At 36.9% G+C, this 15832-nt stretch overlaps 1 pseudogene; it reads right to left on the bottom strand.

Annotated features, from left to right (window-relative positions):
• LOC144367058 (cytochrome P450 3A12-like) overlaps nt 1–11700 on the bottom strand; it is a 32969-nt pseudogene extending 21269 nt beyond the window's left edge.
• Nucleotides 11701–15832: the final 4132 nt, after the last annotated feature.

Here is a 15832-nt window from a genome sequence, read left to right on the forward strand (position 1 = left end):
GAAGAAGATTAACATTAAACAGGGACGAGAGGTCGGAGGGAAAAGGAGAGAGAAGGGAAATTGCATGGAAATGAAAGGAGACCCTCATGGTTATAAAAAAATTACATACAAAAGGAAGTGAGGGGGAAAGGGGATAAAACAAGGGGGATAAATGAATTATAGTAGATGGGGTAGAGAGAGAAGATGGGATAGGAGGGGATGTGGGATAATAGAAGATAGGAAAGGCAGCAAATTACAACAGACACTAGTATAGCAATATGTAAAAAAGTGGATGTGTAACCGATGTGATGCTGCATTTTGTATACGGGGTAAAAATGGGAGTTCATAACCCACTTGAATCAAAGTGTGAAATATGATATGTCAAGAACTATGTAATGTTTTGAACAACCAACAATAAAAATTAAAAAAAATTAAATATGGAAAGTAGATAAAAGTTTACAAATGTCTTTAAAGTTACTAATGCACAGATTTGTTTAAACAGATGTTAAAAATGTTAATGTCTATAAAGTTTCTGATAGCCATTGTCTCTAGGATTTTTCTTCATCAGGGGGGAAAAAAGATTACTAATACTATTCACTGTGCTTTTCTGATACCTTGTTTTTTTTTAAAAAAAAAGATATGTAAGTTTCATCTAAATGTATATAAAATTAATCATGGATTTGTTTGTTAGAGACATCTAATTGGTACAAAGTTAAAATGCTAACTGTTAAATAAAATATCAAGTATTCTTAATTCCTTAAATTCCATAAAGTAAAATATTTAAACAATGTTGGTGTTTTCATGAATTGGGAAATTAAAAAGGAAATTTAAAATTATTTTGTGTTATTATAAAAACAAGGTTACTATAAATTACAAAGTCTCAACTGGTATAATTCTACCTACAAAGAGTCAAGATGTTTCAACTGTATTTCAATTAAAGTACAGTAAGTAATAAATATTTCAACTTATTAAAATAAATCAATTTTCTAAATTCAAAAAAATTATAAGGGTTATTTCAAGTTACAAACAAAAAAAGGATCAATCGTTTAAAAATTATTAAAAAGTTCTAAATATAAAAATATATTTAATGAAAAACGTTTCCAGGTAAAAAGTCTTTATGTGGTAATGTTTAATTATTATACATTTAAGTAAACAAAAGAGGCTAATTAAGTAATATAAAGGTCTATAAATAAAAGACAAATATTAAAAGGTTTATATGTAATTACGTTGGTTATGTATGTAACACAAATAGTTAAAACTATTCAAGGTTGTCCTATAAAGACAAATAATAATGTACTGATATATTTATATGTTAAATTGACAAAAACTTCTCAATTTATTAATTACATTGTGTCTATTATGTTTTATCCCCTAGGACAAATAATATTAAACAAATTAAGGTTTATACATTTATGGCTATACAACAACTGTTATTTTAAAGTATTGTTCTACATTACAAAGTCTAGATTGTCCTTTAAAAGCTAACCTTGGTTAATATAAAAACATCAATAAAAGTGTGGTATAAGGCTCTGCCTCCCATCTTACAGCATGTCAGAATAACTTCAAAGTAGGCCAGATATCAGTTAACTTAAAGTTATATTCAAAGATTAATTTTATTAGAAAGATTACTGTAATCTCAAACAAAAAAGATAATGTATAACTCAGCCAAGGTTCAAAATTATATACAAACTAAATATATTTTTACTATTATTCACTTTGTATTTTCATAATAACTAAAAAAAGTGTGACCATTACACTTAGAACAACCAAGAGACTTTTACTATGAAAGTGTCTGATTAACACAAGAGAGAGAGAGAGAGAGAGAGAGAGAGAGAGAGAGAGAGAGAGAGAGAGAGAGGAAAATGCAAGAGAGAGAGAAAGAAAAGATAAAAAATAGAGGAAAAAAGTGAGAGGAAGAATGAGAGAAAGGGAAAGTGAGAGAAAAAGGAGAGAGCAAGAGAAGAGGACCTAGCCAGAGAAAGATTTTATAGCCAAAATCTAATGGAGTTTCTGGGTCTGTAAGCTGCCTTGTTGATATACAGTGATTGGATCATACAGTAGCTGCTAATGTGTCATCTTCTGTCTTCAGGCAGATCTTCAGCATTACATAAATTAATGAATAAAATGAGGATATTGTTATGTAAAAATTAACTGAAAAGTTATAAAAATTAAAGTTAAAGCCCAGCTTTCTTACTTTAAAACTGGTAAAACTGACTTGCTGGGTGTTTAAGGCAAAACTTAAATATTAAGGTAAAAATAAAGGGGCCAAAAAAAAACAACAATATTTGGCTCTTGTCCTCTGAGTCAGCCTGAACCCAGGACAGGGGGAAAAGCTTTGCAATTCTGGGCCACATAACCTCCTGATAAGGGAAATTAATGAGACCCTTGGAGAACAAAAAGCCAATGAATGTACATGCTGCAAAAGAGGAGGGTCATTGAAAAAGGGAGACATGCCTAATGCTTCCAAGAGAAGCCATATGGTTAGCAAGACCTTGACCCATCATAATGCAGAAAACACTAACAGAGCTAAAATGCTACTCACACATTCCCCAAGAATGTCCTCCAAGGAAATTCAGCTGACTTTTACCAATAAATAGAAACAATGTCAGTTTGACTAACTTGGTCTTAAACACCTAGCAAAAACAGTTAAAAACCAAAGCACAGCCATTCCTGGGCAGTTAAATATAAACAACAGTTATTTTAATGTAACTTAAAATGTACACTTGTGTTAACATCCCTCAAAATGAGTTAGACTGGAGACAACAGAAGGGAAATTCTTAAGCAGAAATGCTTGATAACTACCAATTAACATTGTCCAAATTTTTTATTCAGTTTAAGGCCTACAGATATTCCTAACCTCCTAGACAGGTAGATATAATCAGTGTTTATTAATATACTTATCTAGCCCTAAGTAACAAAGGAATCTTTACTGAACTCAGAGGTCATGCCAAAAAGGTATTTTTACAAAAGTCAGATAACATTAACTAATTTAATTAAATGTTGTGTCTACATTCCTGATAATTCTGACAATGTTAAAGATTTATGTTCCCTAAAAAAGTGCCTTATTAGGCTTTGTTAGGCCTTGTTATAGGGAAAATTTCTCAGATCTTCCATCTCTTGGTAAACAATTATTAATTTCTGTAATTTTCATGATATTCATGGAAAGGTTCCAGATGCTACAACTGCTATTTTGTATTAATCTTACTTCAGTACTCATACCTTTTTGTTTCTCTCATAGAAGTGCACACCCCAGGTGAATTTATATCCTGTTCTTCCTGAGACAGATTTTTACCATGGACTCCTTGACCCACTCAGTTTTTAAAAAGGGACTCTAAACTGCTTGCCCACTGCACATCGCCCCCTTTCAGCTAGAAGTAGCAAGAATTGTGGTCATTGCCCTTTTCCCTTACAGCAGTTGGAGGTCTCTAATATTAGAGGAAAAATTATGGTCAATATAGATATTCACCAGTATGTCTAGCTCAGAAAGATGTACCTGGAAAACTACTTCCAAGATGACACTGGGTGATCTCCCAGAAAGAGACACTTGCTTCCACAACCCAAATTATAAGTGGAACAACTTCCCATTCACCAAAAATTGTGCTTCCCAGGTCCCACTTTGAACTCCATGACTAAATCTCCAAACTGTCCATAACTCTGAACTATGTAACCTACAATTTTGATGGAGTAAAGGGAAAAGAGCACCTGGACTTATTAAAAGGCCAGGCCCCATTGATTTATCAACATAGACTGGCTGCCCCCATTTTAGTTCCTCTCCTGGATAGATCAACCACTTTGAGAACTACAACTCTTATCACAAGCTGTAAAAATTTTAAGTCCCTCAGCATCAAATAGATATAAATTTAAACTTCAGGCTATTGGCTCCGAAACTTATTCTCCTTGTCCTCTTGGTTTGACTACTATCGTTTCAGCCACATTTGGGCCCCTAGTCCATCTCCTGATTGGTATTGCTGTAGGACCATGCCTCTTAAAAACCTTCCTAAACCATACACAAAAGAATGTAGGTGAGGTTATACTTATGGTCTTGCAAGCCCAGTATAGTTTTTTAGACACAGAAGGACAGAAAAAAAATGAGGCCTAATTATGTGCAAAATTGACGTCAAATCTACTAAAACCAGTGGGGAATGTGATATTAGAAAAAGAACACCTGGACTTAAGCCTAATGATGTGCAAGATGGACATCAAACCTACTAAAACCAGTGGGGAATGTGATAGTAGGAGCAAATGTAACTCCATTTTGTTTTATGACTTCATCCTGTAAAACAACCATGCCAAGTAGAAGAGTCATGGCTGAGGCAAGATGTTCTTTTCCTTTTGCTATAGAAACCTTTAAGAACATGGAACTACCTAATGGGATATTGTTTCTGTAACTAGGGTAACAGGGCTCTGTTTCTGTAACTGGGGTGACTGGGCTAACCGTGATTGGTTAGCCTTTCCTCCGCTTGACTTCACTGTCCCGCTTCTGTAACCTGGCTTGCATGCATTGGCTAGACCCTGCTGAACATCCCTTTTGCAGTTTTCAACTTATAAAGAGTGCTCTTGCAATTTTGCAGGGCTGATCAGGGGAACAGCTTTATGTTCTTGTCAGCCGCCTCTGGTGTGCCTCAATAAATGCTTGATTCCATTATTCATGAGTGGTCTGGAAGTCAGTTTATGAAACCCTGGGACGAAGCTTTAACTATAACATCCACTGCCTACTAGGTAGCTAGCTCTATGTCAGAAACTCAATAGTATTTATTCCAAATGCCTAACCACCTGAGAATTTGGAAGAGACATCCAGGTACCTCACACCATTTTTGGACTTTATATTCCAACCCTTATTTAGACGTAAAATTTCCCTTGGTTGAAAGCTTTTTCCAGGGGAATAACAGGAAGAAGCCCTAAGAAGACATAGCACAACCCACACGGGTATGCAGAGAAAAAATGGGTTGGTGACAGATACCAGATGTTCTTGGTCAGCTGTATGTTACCTAAGACCAGTTCTGTCTTTCCATGCATTTACATCATAAGCATCTTGACAAAGGGGTGCTTAGATACGATAATTTTTAAAATAATAATATTTGAAACTTAAAGGATTTTGTCTACATAAAGCTTCCAGCTAATGAAGAGGAAAAAAAAACAAATAAATAAAAGACATATAGTAAAAAACACAAGTTATTAATGAAAGTTCTTCCAATATTTTCTACAAGGGCAGCGGGGAAAAGGAAGATAATTCTATTTTTCACCTGGGTGCTAGCCCAACAAAGCAAAACCCCTGAAACTTAGTTCCATCATAGAAAATATATTTTTGTATTAAAATGTATGCTTCCAGCCAGGCACAGTGGTGCATGCCTGTAATCCCAGCAGCTCAGGAGTCTGGGACAGAATGATCACAAGTTCAAAGCCAGCCTTGGCAATAATAAGGTGCTAAGCAATTAAGTGAGACCCTGTCTCTAAATGAAGTGCAACATAGGACCAGGGATGTGGCTCAGTGGTTGAGTGCCCCTGAGTTCAATCTTCAGTCCCACCCTACCCAAAAAAAATATATGCTTCCAACACTCATTCACTGTAAAAATTTAGAAGATTAGAAACAGAAGAAAGTTTCTTCAACTTGACAAAGAGATTCTACAAAAAATCCATTTTCAGCTAACCATACACTTACTGGTGGCAAACTGAATGCTTTCTCCAAAGCATCAGGAACAATTCTACAATGTCTGCTCAGTCATATACAGAAAAACAAGTAAAAACATTCATCTGAGTGTAGATTAGTGATTTGAACATTTTGGGAAGTAAATAGAGGCTGGATTTGGGCAGTGTGGAATATATATATATATATATATATATATATATATATATATATATATATATATATATATATATATATATATATAATTGAACAGAGTAGCAAATACTATTATCATCCACAATTATCATACACTAATCAAAGTTTTTTTAAAAAAAATTGTGATGCTGAGGATTGAACTCCAGACTTTGTGCCTGTGAGGCAAGCACTCTACCAACTGAGCTAAACCCAGGCCCCAAAGTTTTTAAAAAGTGAAGATAGAGATTGTATGGGAATACAAACACACACACACACACACACACACACACACACACACACACACACATTAGCCTCATCTAAAATTGGGGTAAACTTCGGAAAATTAAAGTCTATATCCTTCAAAAGAAATGTTCACTCTCGTGGCTCTTATTCAGTCTCACACTAAAACTCCCAGCTAATATCAGAGAAAAAGAAAAACAAACAAATAAAAAGCATACAGATAGGATTTTCCCTATTTGTAGGTGCAAACGTTGACCAGTGTGGTCAACACACAAGAAACCAGGCACATTTCTAAGGTTAATGAAGAATTGGTGTAAACACATTAAAAACACAATCTAAATCTGCACAAACGTAGACATGTGATACATTTTCACAGAGCTGCACACTCATACATATAGGCACACAAAACAGGAAAAATGAAAATAAAAAACCTAGATTGTATAATTTCCTGTTACTATGAAATAGGAACTTAATAAATTTATAGTCATGTAATGAATTATCATTGGGTAAAGCAGAATAAATTATACATGCAACTGCCTGATAATTTTTTTGGCAAGGAATGACCTCTGAACCTATAAATATCTCAGGATAAAAATTGAGTTAATAAATAAATAAATGTTACTTTGAAGTAGTCAAAGGGGAACAAAGGGAAGGGTGAGGGGATGAGAATAGGAAAGACTGTAGAATAAATCACACACAATTTTCCTATCTTCATATATAAACACACAACTAGAGAAACTCCACATTATGTCCAAACACAGGCTTGGAAAGTTGTACATCATGTATGTATAATATGTCAAAAGACATGCTAGTGTCATATATAACTGAAAAGAATAAATTAAAACTTAAATATAACTAATTAAAGGTGAAAATGTTGAAAAGTGAATGCTTACCCGCCGGTTACTGAAGACGGAATAACATTCTTTGATGAGCACTGTTTCGATAGTGCTTGGCTCCATAATAAACAAAACAGGCTGTCGACCATCATATATGCTGTTTTAGAAAAATAGGGCTTATTAAATCTAACAGGCCAGATTCTGCAGCAGAAATCCAGACTTCAATCCTGATGTTACCTATTCTACCTGCCTAGTCCTATAATACATAGCAACATGAAGTTCTGGTTGGGGATTCTGACCTTAGAAGGCACTGAAGTCTTCATAGAATAAAGGGTAATGTAGATAAAGTAGGTAGAAAGAGACAAAATACACCACCTAAGAGATCATAATTAGAAATAGCATTGGAACACTTGTTAAATCTAGATAGTGAATACAATAGTATTGCCTACACTACTTTCCATAACTTATTTATTTATTATTTATTATAATGATTGGTGGACAGAATGCCTTTATTTGTTTATTTTTATATTGTGCTAAGGATCAAACACAGTGCCTCACATGTGCTAGGCAATCACTCTTCCACTGAGCTACAGCCTCAGTCCATAGTCTCCATAACTTTTTACATAGCCAAATATATGTTTGTGAAAAAAATTGAAGGCAGACTATTGAATAACTTCTCACAATTACTAAAATTTTCAAGTGGTAGCTAAAATGGGCGATTTGGAGATCCAGTGGGGCATGTTGTATCCTTGGATCACATGTTGTGTCCTTGGGTCATGTCAACTGAGCAGAACACTCTGGCCAGGCCAGTGGCTTTCTGAGGATTGATGAGAGAAGATGGAGAAGAAGAGTCAATGTCTTGTACCACTATTTTTAGTGGAGAGCAAAATGATTACACCTCTTCTATTGCTCCTACCAACCCCTCATCAGCTCTAAAAGGGAATAGTTGCTATAGTTAGCTGAGGCCACCCTCCAATATAAATCCTATCAATTCACCAGGAAACTCACTGGTGTAACTACATCCTATGTCTTATCTTAACATCAAATGGATGAAGAAGAGAAAGAAATGCTTCATTGAAAAGTCAACACTGAAAACTTATAAATGTCATATGAGCAACAATAATAATGACAATAAAAAAGAAGAAAGAAAGTTAAGGAAATAAAAAATATGAGCATAAATGGTTTGCCATCTGCTTCCCAGTACCTCTCAGCCTTTTGTTCAAAATCATACATTAAATCTGAAATTTAAATAAGAGAATTTGTCTTTAAATTAAAAGGAAATCAGTGGAGAAAAGAGATGATGCCATAAATTTATAAGCCCATGATTTTAAAAAACAATTCTCAAATAATACATTTTATTCATCTAAAGGGGTCAAAAAAAAGGAAAATGAGGAAGATAGGAATAGCCAGGTATTGGACACAAAGTAAGGCTGGAGACTCTTGGTTATCAAAAGCAGAAGAAAAGCCAAAACATGCAACATTCTCAACCTAAGTCAGACTGTAGACCCAGACTCCTGGTGACATGCAGAACCTTTGACAGGACAAAACTCCAAGGACTTTGCAGCACAGAAGGTTGCATCCAAAAGCTCGGGGCTGAGGTTGTCCTCATTCTTTGGGGCATCACATCATAACAAGTCTACCAAATAGAAATTTCCAGAATACTCACCCCCATATTTTTCCATACTTTTAAAAACATTCTGTCAAAATTAGACAAACCCTAGAAAGAAGAACAAAAATAAATTACATTATTGTTGCAAATGTACTGACTTTGCATCAAATGACCCAAATCCCATGAAATCAGGCTTCTTGTTCCTAACAGGTGGTTAGAGAGAAGCTCTTATTCAGAGGCTTCTGAAGAGAAAAGAGAAAATATGCAATGTTTGAAATAAAATATGTAAAGTCACTTGAATTTTCTCTATTATACATAATCAACCAATTCCCCTTGTCTATGAATACAACATGCTTCTCTTCTGCACTATTTCTTCTTCTACTTACGTTGTCTCATAAATACTGAGACCTTCTGAATTATCACCTCCATTGGCACATGAGGAAACCCATGGTGAGAAAAAGTGAGTGTTTTCCAGGGCCACACATAAACTTTTATCTCCTCATTGAGAATCATTTTAATTTATCTCAGGTTTTAACTAGAATTCTACTAGAATTAGGGACTTAAGGACACCAGCAACCTCTTCTAGCCTAGGAGATTTATGTTATCACAATTCTGTTGTTGAGTAAGTAAGTGACATAGTGAGCAAATAAAAAGCGGACTTTCCTTCCTATGTTGTAGTTCAACTTGGAAAAGGGAAGTTGCTACCTCTCTGCCCATAGGGCACATATAGTTAGACACTGGCTCTGAGTTTTCATCATAGAAACTACGCAATTAATCTTCCTCATGCTAAGTTTTATTTGTAATATTTTAAGTGTGAAAATAAAGCATCCCAGAGGTTTGAGTGTGTCTTCCTAGAATCTGCACTAAGAAAAATGAAAATCCTCTGAGAATGCTCATAGTTTGCTGAACAAAAAGTCCACAGCTTACAATATGGATGTGCCAGAGTCCCTGAGCTCATCAACAGAAGTGAACCTGAAGCAAGAAGGAGTTGTAAACAGAGCCCCAGGGTAAATCTGACTGTGTTTTGTATGGGGCCCTCACACAGTTTCTGAAGCTTAGAAATCTTGAAACTTCTCTCATGGAGCTGAATTTCTACTGATGTAACTAAGCAGATGTTTGCAACCATAAGAGGCAAAACAGGGAGCTCAAATGACACTCACCTGGCGATAATTGAGAAAAGTTCCCAAAAAAGGCAGAGGTGTTGGCTCAGGAATTCTCAGCTTCTTAAAATAGCCATGTGAATAGGTCCCATATCTATAAAGTGGAAGAGAAATCCAGATCAAGGGATTGTGACTGTGTGTATATAGTTGCTCATGAGTCACTGATCATGAATGGGAGCCATTAAGCCAGGCAGGTAACATGTAGACCATAAATAACAACAGAAACTCCAATGGCCCTAATCATATCTGCTCATAATCTCCTCTCTCACATTCTCTGAGAGACTCCAAAAGTCACAATACTTAGCTCAGAGAAGCTAATTCCATCATTAGGCTCCCAATGCTAAAGTGAATATCTGATATGAGTCCCCAAACATGAAGTTAAAAATTCATTAGCAATTCAGCCTAAATTTCTTCTAGGTCATTTCACTCACTGGTGTCAGTTCAGGAAGATGACTTGATACCATCATGTTGGCCTCTCTAGTGGCCTCCAGTGGGGGTTGTCCCCTTTCTGGGCCTTTTTCCCTCAGCAGAGAGGAATATTCTCCCACTTTTTCATAACTCCTATCTGGATGCCTTTTATTGCATCCCTTGTCCATATTCTATTTTACTCATCTGCTGTAAAAGATTAAGAACACTGGCATACGGGGAAACTGTTGAATAAGAATAACCAGCTGGGAAGGTATATTTAAAGACATGTGCAATCTACATCATGGATGTATGTATTAGATTAATATTCCCTCAATTGTTCAAAGAAAGATGGGTCATTTTTAAACAGATTGGTTTTCACAAATACAGAATCCTAAGGTCCTATTTTGACCTTAAGAAGGAACATGAGGAACTTACCTCAAAAAAATTCTACTATTGAACAGAATTAAATTAAAACATTTCCATTAATTTTAAAATGCCACTGGTGAAAAAATAGATGCAACAAAAGCCAGAATACCACCCTTTACTTCAATTGTTACAACCAGGTTTATATTTTCTATTTTCACATAATTATGAATGTCAACTCTCATAAAAGTGGATTTAAGGTAGAAGTCAAAGGTCTCCTTGGGGCAATGTCTTCTACCCTCAGTCAGAAATAACTGCTCTTTTTACCTGATCCATGAAACCAGGAATCCCAGTATTTTTTTAATATATATATTTTTTTAGTTGTTGGCGGAAACAATACCTTTATTTTATTTATTTATTTTTATGTGGTGCTGAAGATCAAACCAAATGCCTCACACATGCCAGATGAGCTCTCTCCCACTGAGCCACAACCCCAGCCCAAATATCCCAGTATTTAAAGGAATTCTTCTACTAGATTATTTTATTCATACTCCTGTACTGGAATATCATGGGAAAATGTATAAAATACAAAATTGGCTTGTTAAATTCTGTCTCTTGAAGCTGCCATTAGATTTCAAATCAAGAAACAAACAAATCTCTCCACTGATGATAACTTGATGAATAAAAGTTCAAAATTTCTCCCAAGTCTTTGCTCAATAGTTTCATCATTCAGCAGTAGTTGCATATTTCAGGGCGAAGGAATTGAGTTTTTGGAGAGAGGGCTGTTCCTGTGAAAGGGAAGAGAACAGAGGGAAAAACTGAGTCTGAGCCTGTGGTGGCACCTGGGGTGCAATTGGTGCATTTTACAAATGGTGCTGGGACATGGGAGGAGAAGCAAGAACCACCTGTTCCACAGGATACAAGCCTTCTACATATCTCTTGTACTGCACATTGAACACAAAAGATAAACAATGACACAGAAACTTGTGAAGACTCCTCTTTACTCCCAGAATTCTGAAAGTTTGCAGAGGGTGCATCACTTTTCAGGAGCTGTCCAGTTGTTTGTAATCTGCCTCTACAGAACTCCGGCTTATTAATCTAGGTACAAACTGAGACTCAATCGGAAGTTCATCCTCCAAATCAAATGATATCACTAAAACTTCTAGTCACAGAAATAGAAATTTTTAAGAGGAGAGGAACTGGGACAGTTACTCACAGGTAGAGGAGCACCAGGCTAATTCCCAGGAGCACTCAGGTTTCCATGGAAAAGTTTGAGATCAGATCCATCACTACTTTCCTTTCAAAATTTTCTCCTCTGAGTTTGACTTCAAGCTATGTGAGCTATCTTTTCACTGGCCAAGGTGCAAAGCTTGCCTTCTGTGAGCAGCTGTGAGTCAATGAAGTCAGTCTGGCATATTTATATGCTTGGAAATGAAGTGGAGCTGGGTGTACAGCCAGTAGAAAAAAACACCTGTGCCTCACCCCCTATTGCAGAAGCCAGGTGCCCCCTCCACCTTGGCAGTTGGCAGTGAGTCATGAGACATGCCCATTTTTATCTTTGAGCTCAGGTTTGTTAAAATTATTAATAAAAATTTCGATCAGAGTTATCATTACGCCCAAAGATTATTGCTTCTTATCAGAAACTCAAGTGACACATTGAAATTAAGTGTTCTCTAATCAGTTTTTGTCTCCTTGGGTGTTCTCTTTACAAAATCCTTGAATTCCACCAAAAAAATTATATCTAAATAACTACTCATGCACTTTCCTCTGCTTACAATGCCCTCTTGCTAAGAGAATACTTTTTAAATATATTTTTTTAGTTGTTGATGGACCTTTTTTCCTTCTTTTTTTCTTTCCTTATTTATTTCTATGCAGTGCTGAGAATCAAATCCAGTGCCTTACATCCTAGGCAAGCACTCTACCACTGAGCCACAGTCCCAGCCCAGAAGACTCTTAATCATCCTTCAAAACCCAGCTCAGAAAAAACTTAATCTGGTAGAGGCTTTCAACACCACCTCTTTACACGGAGCCACTTCCTCCCCTGGACAACCTCTATTTTTCCTGGAACACATTTCTTTTTTTTTGTTTTCCTCTTTATGTAAAACATTGTTGGATTCCACCTTTGTTTCACTTTCCATAATGTGAACTTTTCTGGATCAGGGTCTCTGTACTATCCACTATTACACCCCTAGTCCCTAGCAGAGTTCTTTACAAAGAGCTGGTATCTGGGACGTTTGGTAATTGAGTCAGGTGAGATTGCTAGGCCTCTGCAGGTTCTTTTCCTGTGTGTCTTTGCTGACCACTTCATCTTCTTGGTTTATTAATACAGAAAGATGATTTGGCTTGTTTGCTCCACAGCCACCTTCCCAGCACATTGAGGCTGTGTGCCAGTACGCTGATGGCCAGGAGTCCCCTAAAAAACGGGGATGAACAAGATGACACTGACGGATGCACTGAGTAATGTCAATCCAAGCTATTTCATGTGCCACCATTAAGAGATCCCTGCAGTAGCTAGCAAGTTAGACAGATTTTAGAGCAAAGAATAACCTCTGCCTCTGAAAATAATGCATGTCCATGACCAATGGGTGTGAAAAGACAAAAGATGAGAACAGCATCCTGCATGGCCAGGTGAACCACAAATCTCTACCCACCCATCTCATGGCAAATATCACCACAGAGAGCACATCCAGGACCAGAACCCCAAAAAAATGATCTCAGATTTTTCATTAGGCCAAGAGGTATCCGAGCAGGTGGCTCTCTGCTTTTTGGTAAATGTGGATGAAGAGCAGACCCTGGGAGCTGGTTTAGGAGCAATCTTGTAAGAACAATTGTCACTTGTGAGACTCTAAACAGATTCCTGATGTGAGTGATGCCATGTCTGAGTGTTTGGAAATTATACCAGTTAATTATCTCAAGTCTGAGTCAAATTCTTTGTCTGATTATCCTGAGAAAGAAAGGTTTAGGTATCAAAGCCTCCAAGTTTTCAAAACATAAAAGAATGAGAAGAAATTCGAGCTGTGCTTGTGTGCTTTCTTCTCTCTTTCTTCTGACTCTGTGCCAACTGATACTCACCCTTCACCAACCTTTTCTACATCTCTGGCATGCATTCAAACAATGAGAGATTATGGTGTCATTTGATAACTACTGACAATTAACAATCTTGAAACAGACTGAATTCAGACGCACTCCATCTGAAATTGGGAATGACTTCCTTATGTTGAGAGTAGAAGCTGGGAGCCATGGGGCTTCCACCTCCCACCCTGACAGGCACCAAAGAGGATGTAAATGGGGATTTCATTTCATCTGGGACAACACAGACTAAATCTGCATCTGTGTATTTCCTGTCTTTTTTTCCAGATTGCTCCCTCTTCAGATAAACCAAATATACACATGTATATTACCTGGCTTTTGTTTTTGTAAATTATAATTTTGTCTGTGGGATAGGTAAGGAGAAGTATTCTAACCACTTCCTCCTGGGCTGATCAAACTGCATCAAGTTCAAAATGCATTATGCCATATTTTGTCTATTATGTGAATAGGCAGCCAAATCCAGCCAGCCAGGATCAAGGCAGATCCCAGGGTTAGGTTGTCAGTAACAATCTCACCATAACACAAAATATTTTTTATACTTTCTGTATAAAAAACCTCTATAGAACTAATATACTTTCATCTTCCTTCAAATCATGGATTTGACTACTATAATGAAATATCCAGGGCTATTATTATTTTCCTCATCTTTCATAGCTCTGAACCTGGTTGGACTGGTTGGGATTTGTACCAACAAGGATGGGTTAGACATTCCTTGAGATGAAAAATGCATCCAGTGGTGGACCCCAATCTATGCAAAAGTTCTTTTTCTGCAAAGGGGAATCAAAGAAGCCAAGCTCTAGCCAGGCAGGGTGGCAAACATCTGTAGTCCTAGTTGTTTAAGAGGATGAGGCTAGAGAATTACTTTAGCCCAGGAGTTTATGGTCAGATAACACAGGGAGAAGTCATCACACACACACACACACACACACACACACACACACACACACAAACAGAGAGAGATAGAGGGGGGGGTCTTCACTTGCCAGATACAAATATATACCCCAAAGCCATGCCCCCAATGAATCACTTCCTCCAGTCCCACTTAACCTGCCTACAGTTCAAATTCAGTTAATTCAATCAGGGAGTAATACGCTGATTAGGTTAAGACTATGATCTATAACCCAATCATTTCTCCTCTATACCTTCGTGCATTTTCTCACACCTCAACCTTTGGGGAACACGACACACCCAAATAATAACAGAGAACATCATACTAAGTAATATAAGCCAGATTCAGAAAGTCAAGGGTTCTTTGTTTTTTATCATATGTAGAAGCTAGAGAGATATAAACAAAAGAAAGGGAACTCAGGTAAACAGAAAAGGGACCAGTAGAGAAATGGAATCAGTGGAGGGAAAAGGGGGAGCAAAGGGAGGGATCTGAGAAGGAAATAGACTGTGTATGCTATGTGCATATATGAATATATCACAATGAAAATCACTCATCTATCTAATCATAATGCACAAATAAAAATTTTAAAACCATAAAAGAAAAAATAACTGAAACATATTAAATAAAAAAATATTTGAACTCACAGTTTAAAAGATTTCAGCCCATAATCACTTGGATCCATTGATTCTGGGCTGTGGTGAGGCAGATTGCCATGACAGAAGTGCACCATGGAGCAAAGTTCCTCCCCTAATGGTGTTTGGGAAGCATAAGGAGGGCAAGGTAGGGGCTAGGGATTAGATAAGCTCTTCTAAAATCTGCGCCTGGTGACCTAACTCCAACTAGGCCCTAGGCTCTGTCCTCTCTACTACCTTCTGATAATGCCATACAAATGTGAATCCATCTATGGATCATTCACAGATGAGATTAGAGAAGCTCATGATCAAATCCTTTTTCCAAAATCTCCACCTCCACACATTGCTGCACTGGAAACCAAGCTGTTAACACTTGAGCCTTTGGGAACATTCCACAGTCAAAGGACTTGTGGGGTTGGTTGTGTGAGAACTTGGGTATGCTTAGCTTTAATTCCTCATCTGACTGTAGAAGGGGCTCAGTAAATATTCTTCAAATCACAGGACCTTAAGGATCACCTGCCTCTCTCTCTACCTCTATAATTCTCTTGTATTTTAAAAAGATGCCACCTCCACATTATTCTCTTTATCTTGCATATCATGAGAGAACCCCAGGCCCTCCAGCTCAGCCAGAAATGAAGAACTCCTGAGGACAAGATGAAGCACAAAGACAGTGGAATAGACTGAACCTTGAAGAAGACATCTGCCAAGGAAGTCCTAGCTTTAAAATTCTAAAGTGGCTTCTCAACAAGGAGTACAGAGTAAAGGGCATTATACACATGCACACAAATACATATTTGACCACAAACAC

Source organism: Ictidomys tridecemlineatus, chromosome 10, assembly GCF_052094955.1.
Source record: "Ictidomys tridecemlineatus isolate mIctTri1 chromosome 10, mIctTri1.hap1, whole genome shotgun sequence".
NCBI classification, from domain to species: Eukaryota; Metazoa; Chordata; class Mammalia; order Rodentia; family Sciuridae; genus Ictidomys; species Ictidomys tridecemlineatus.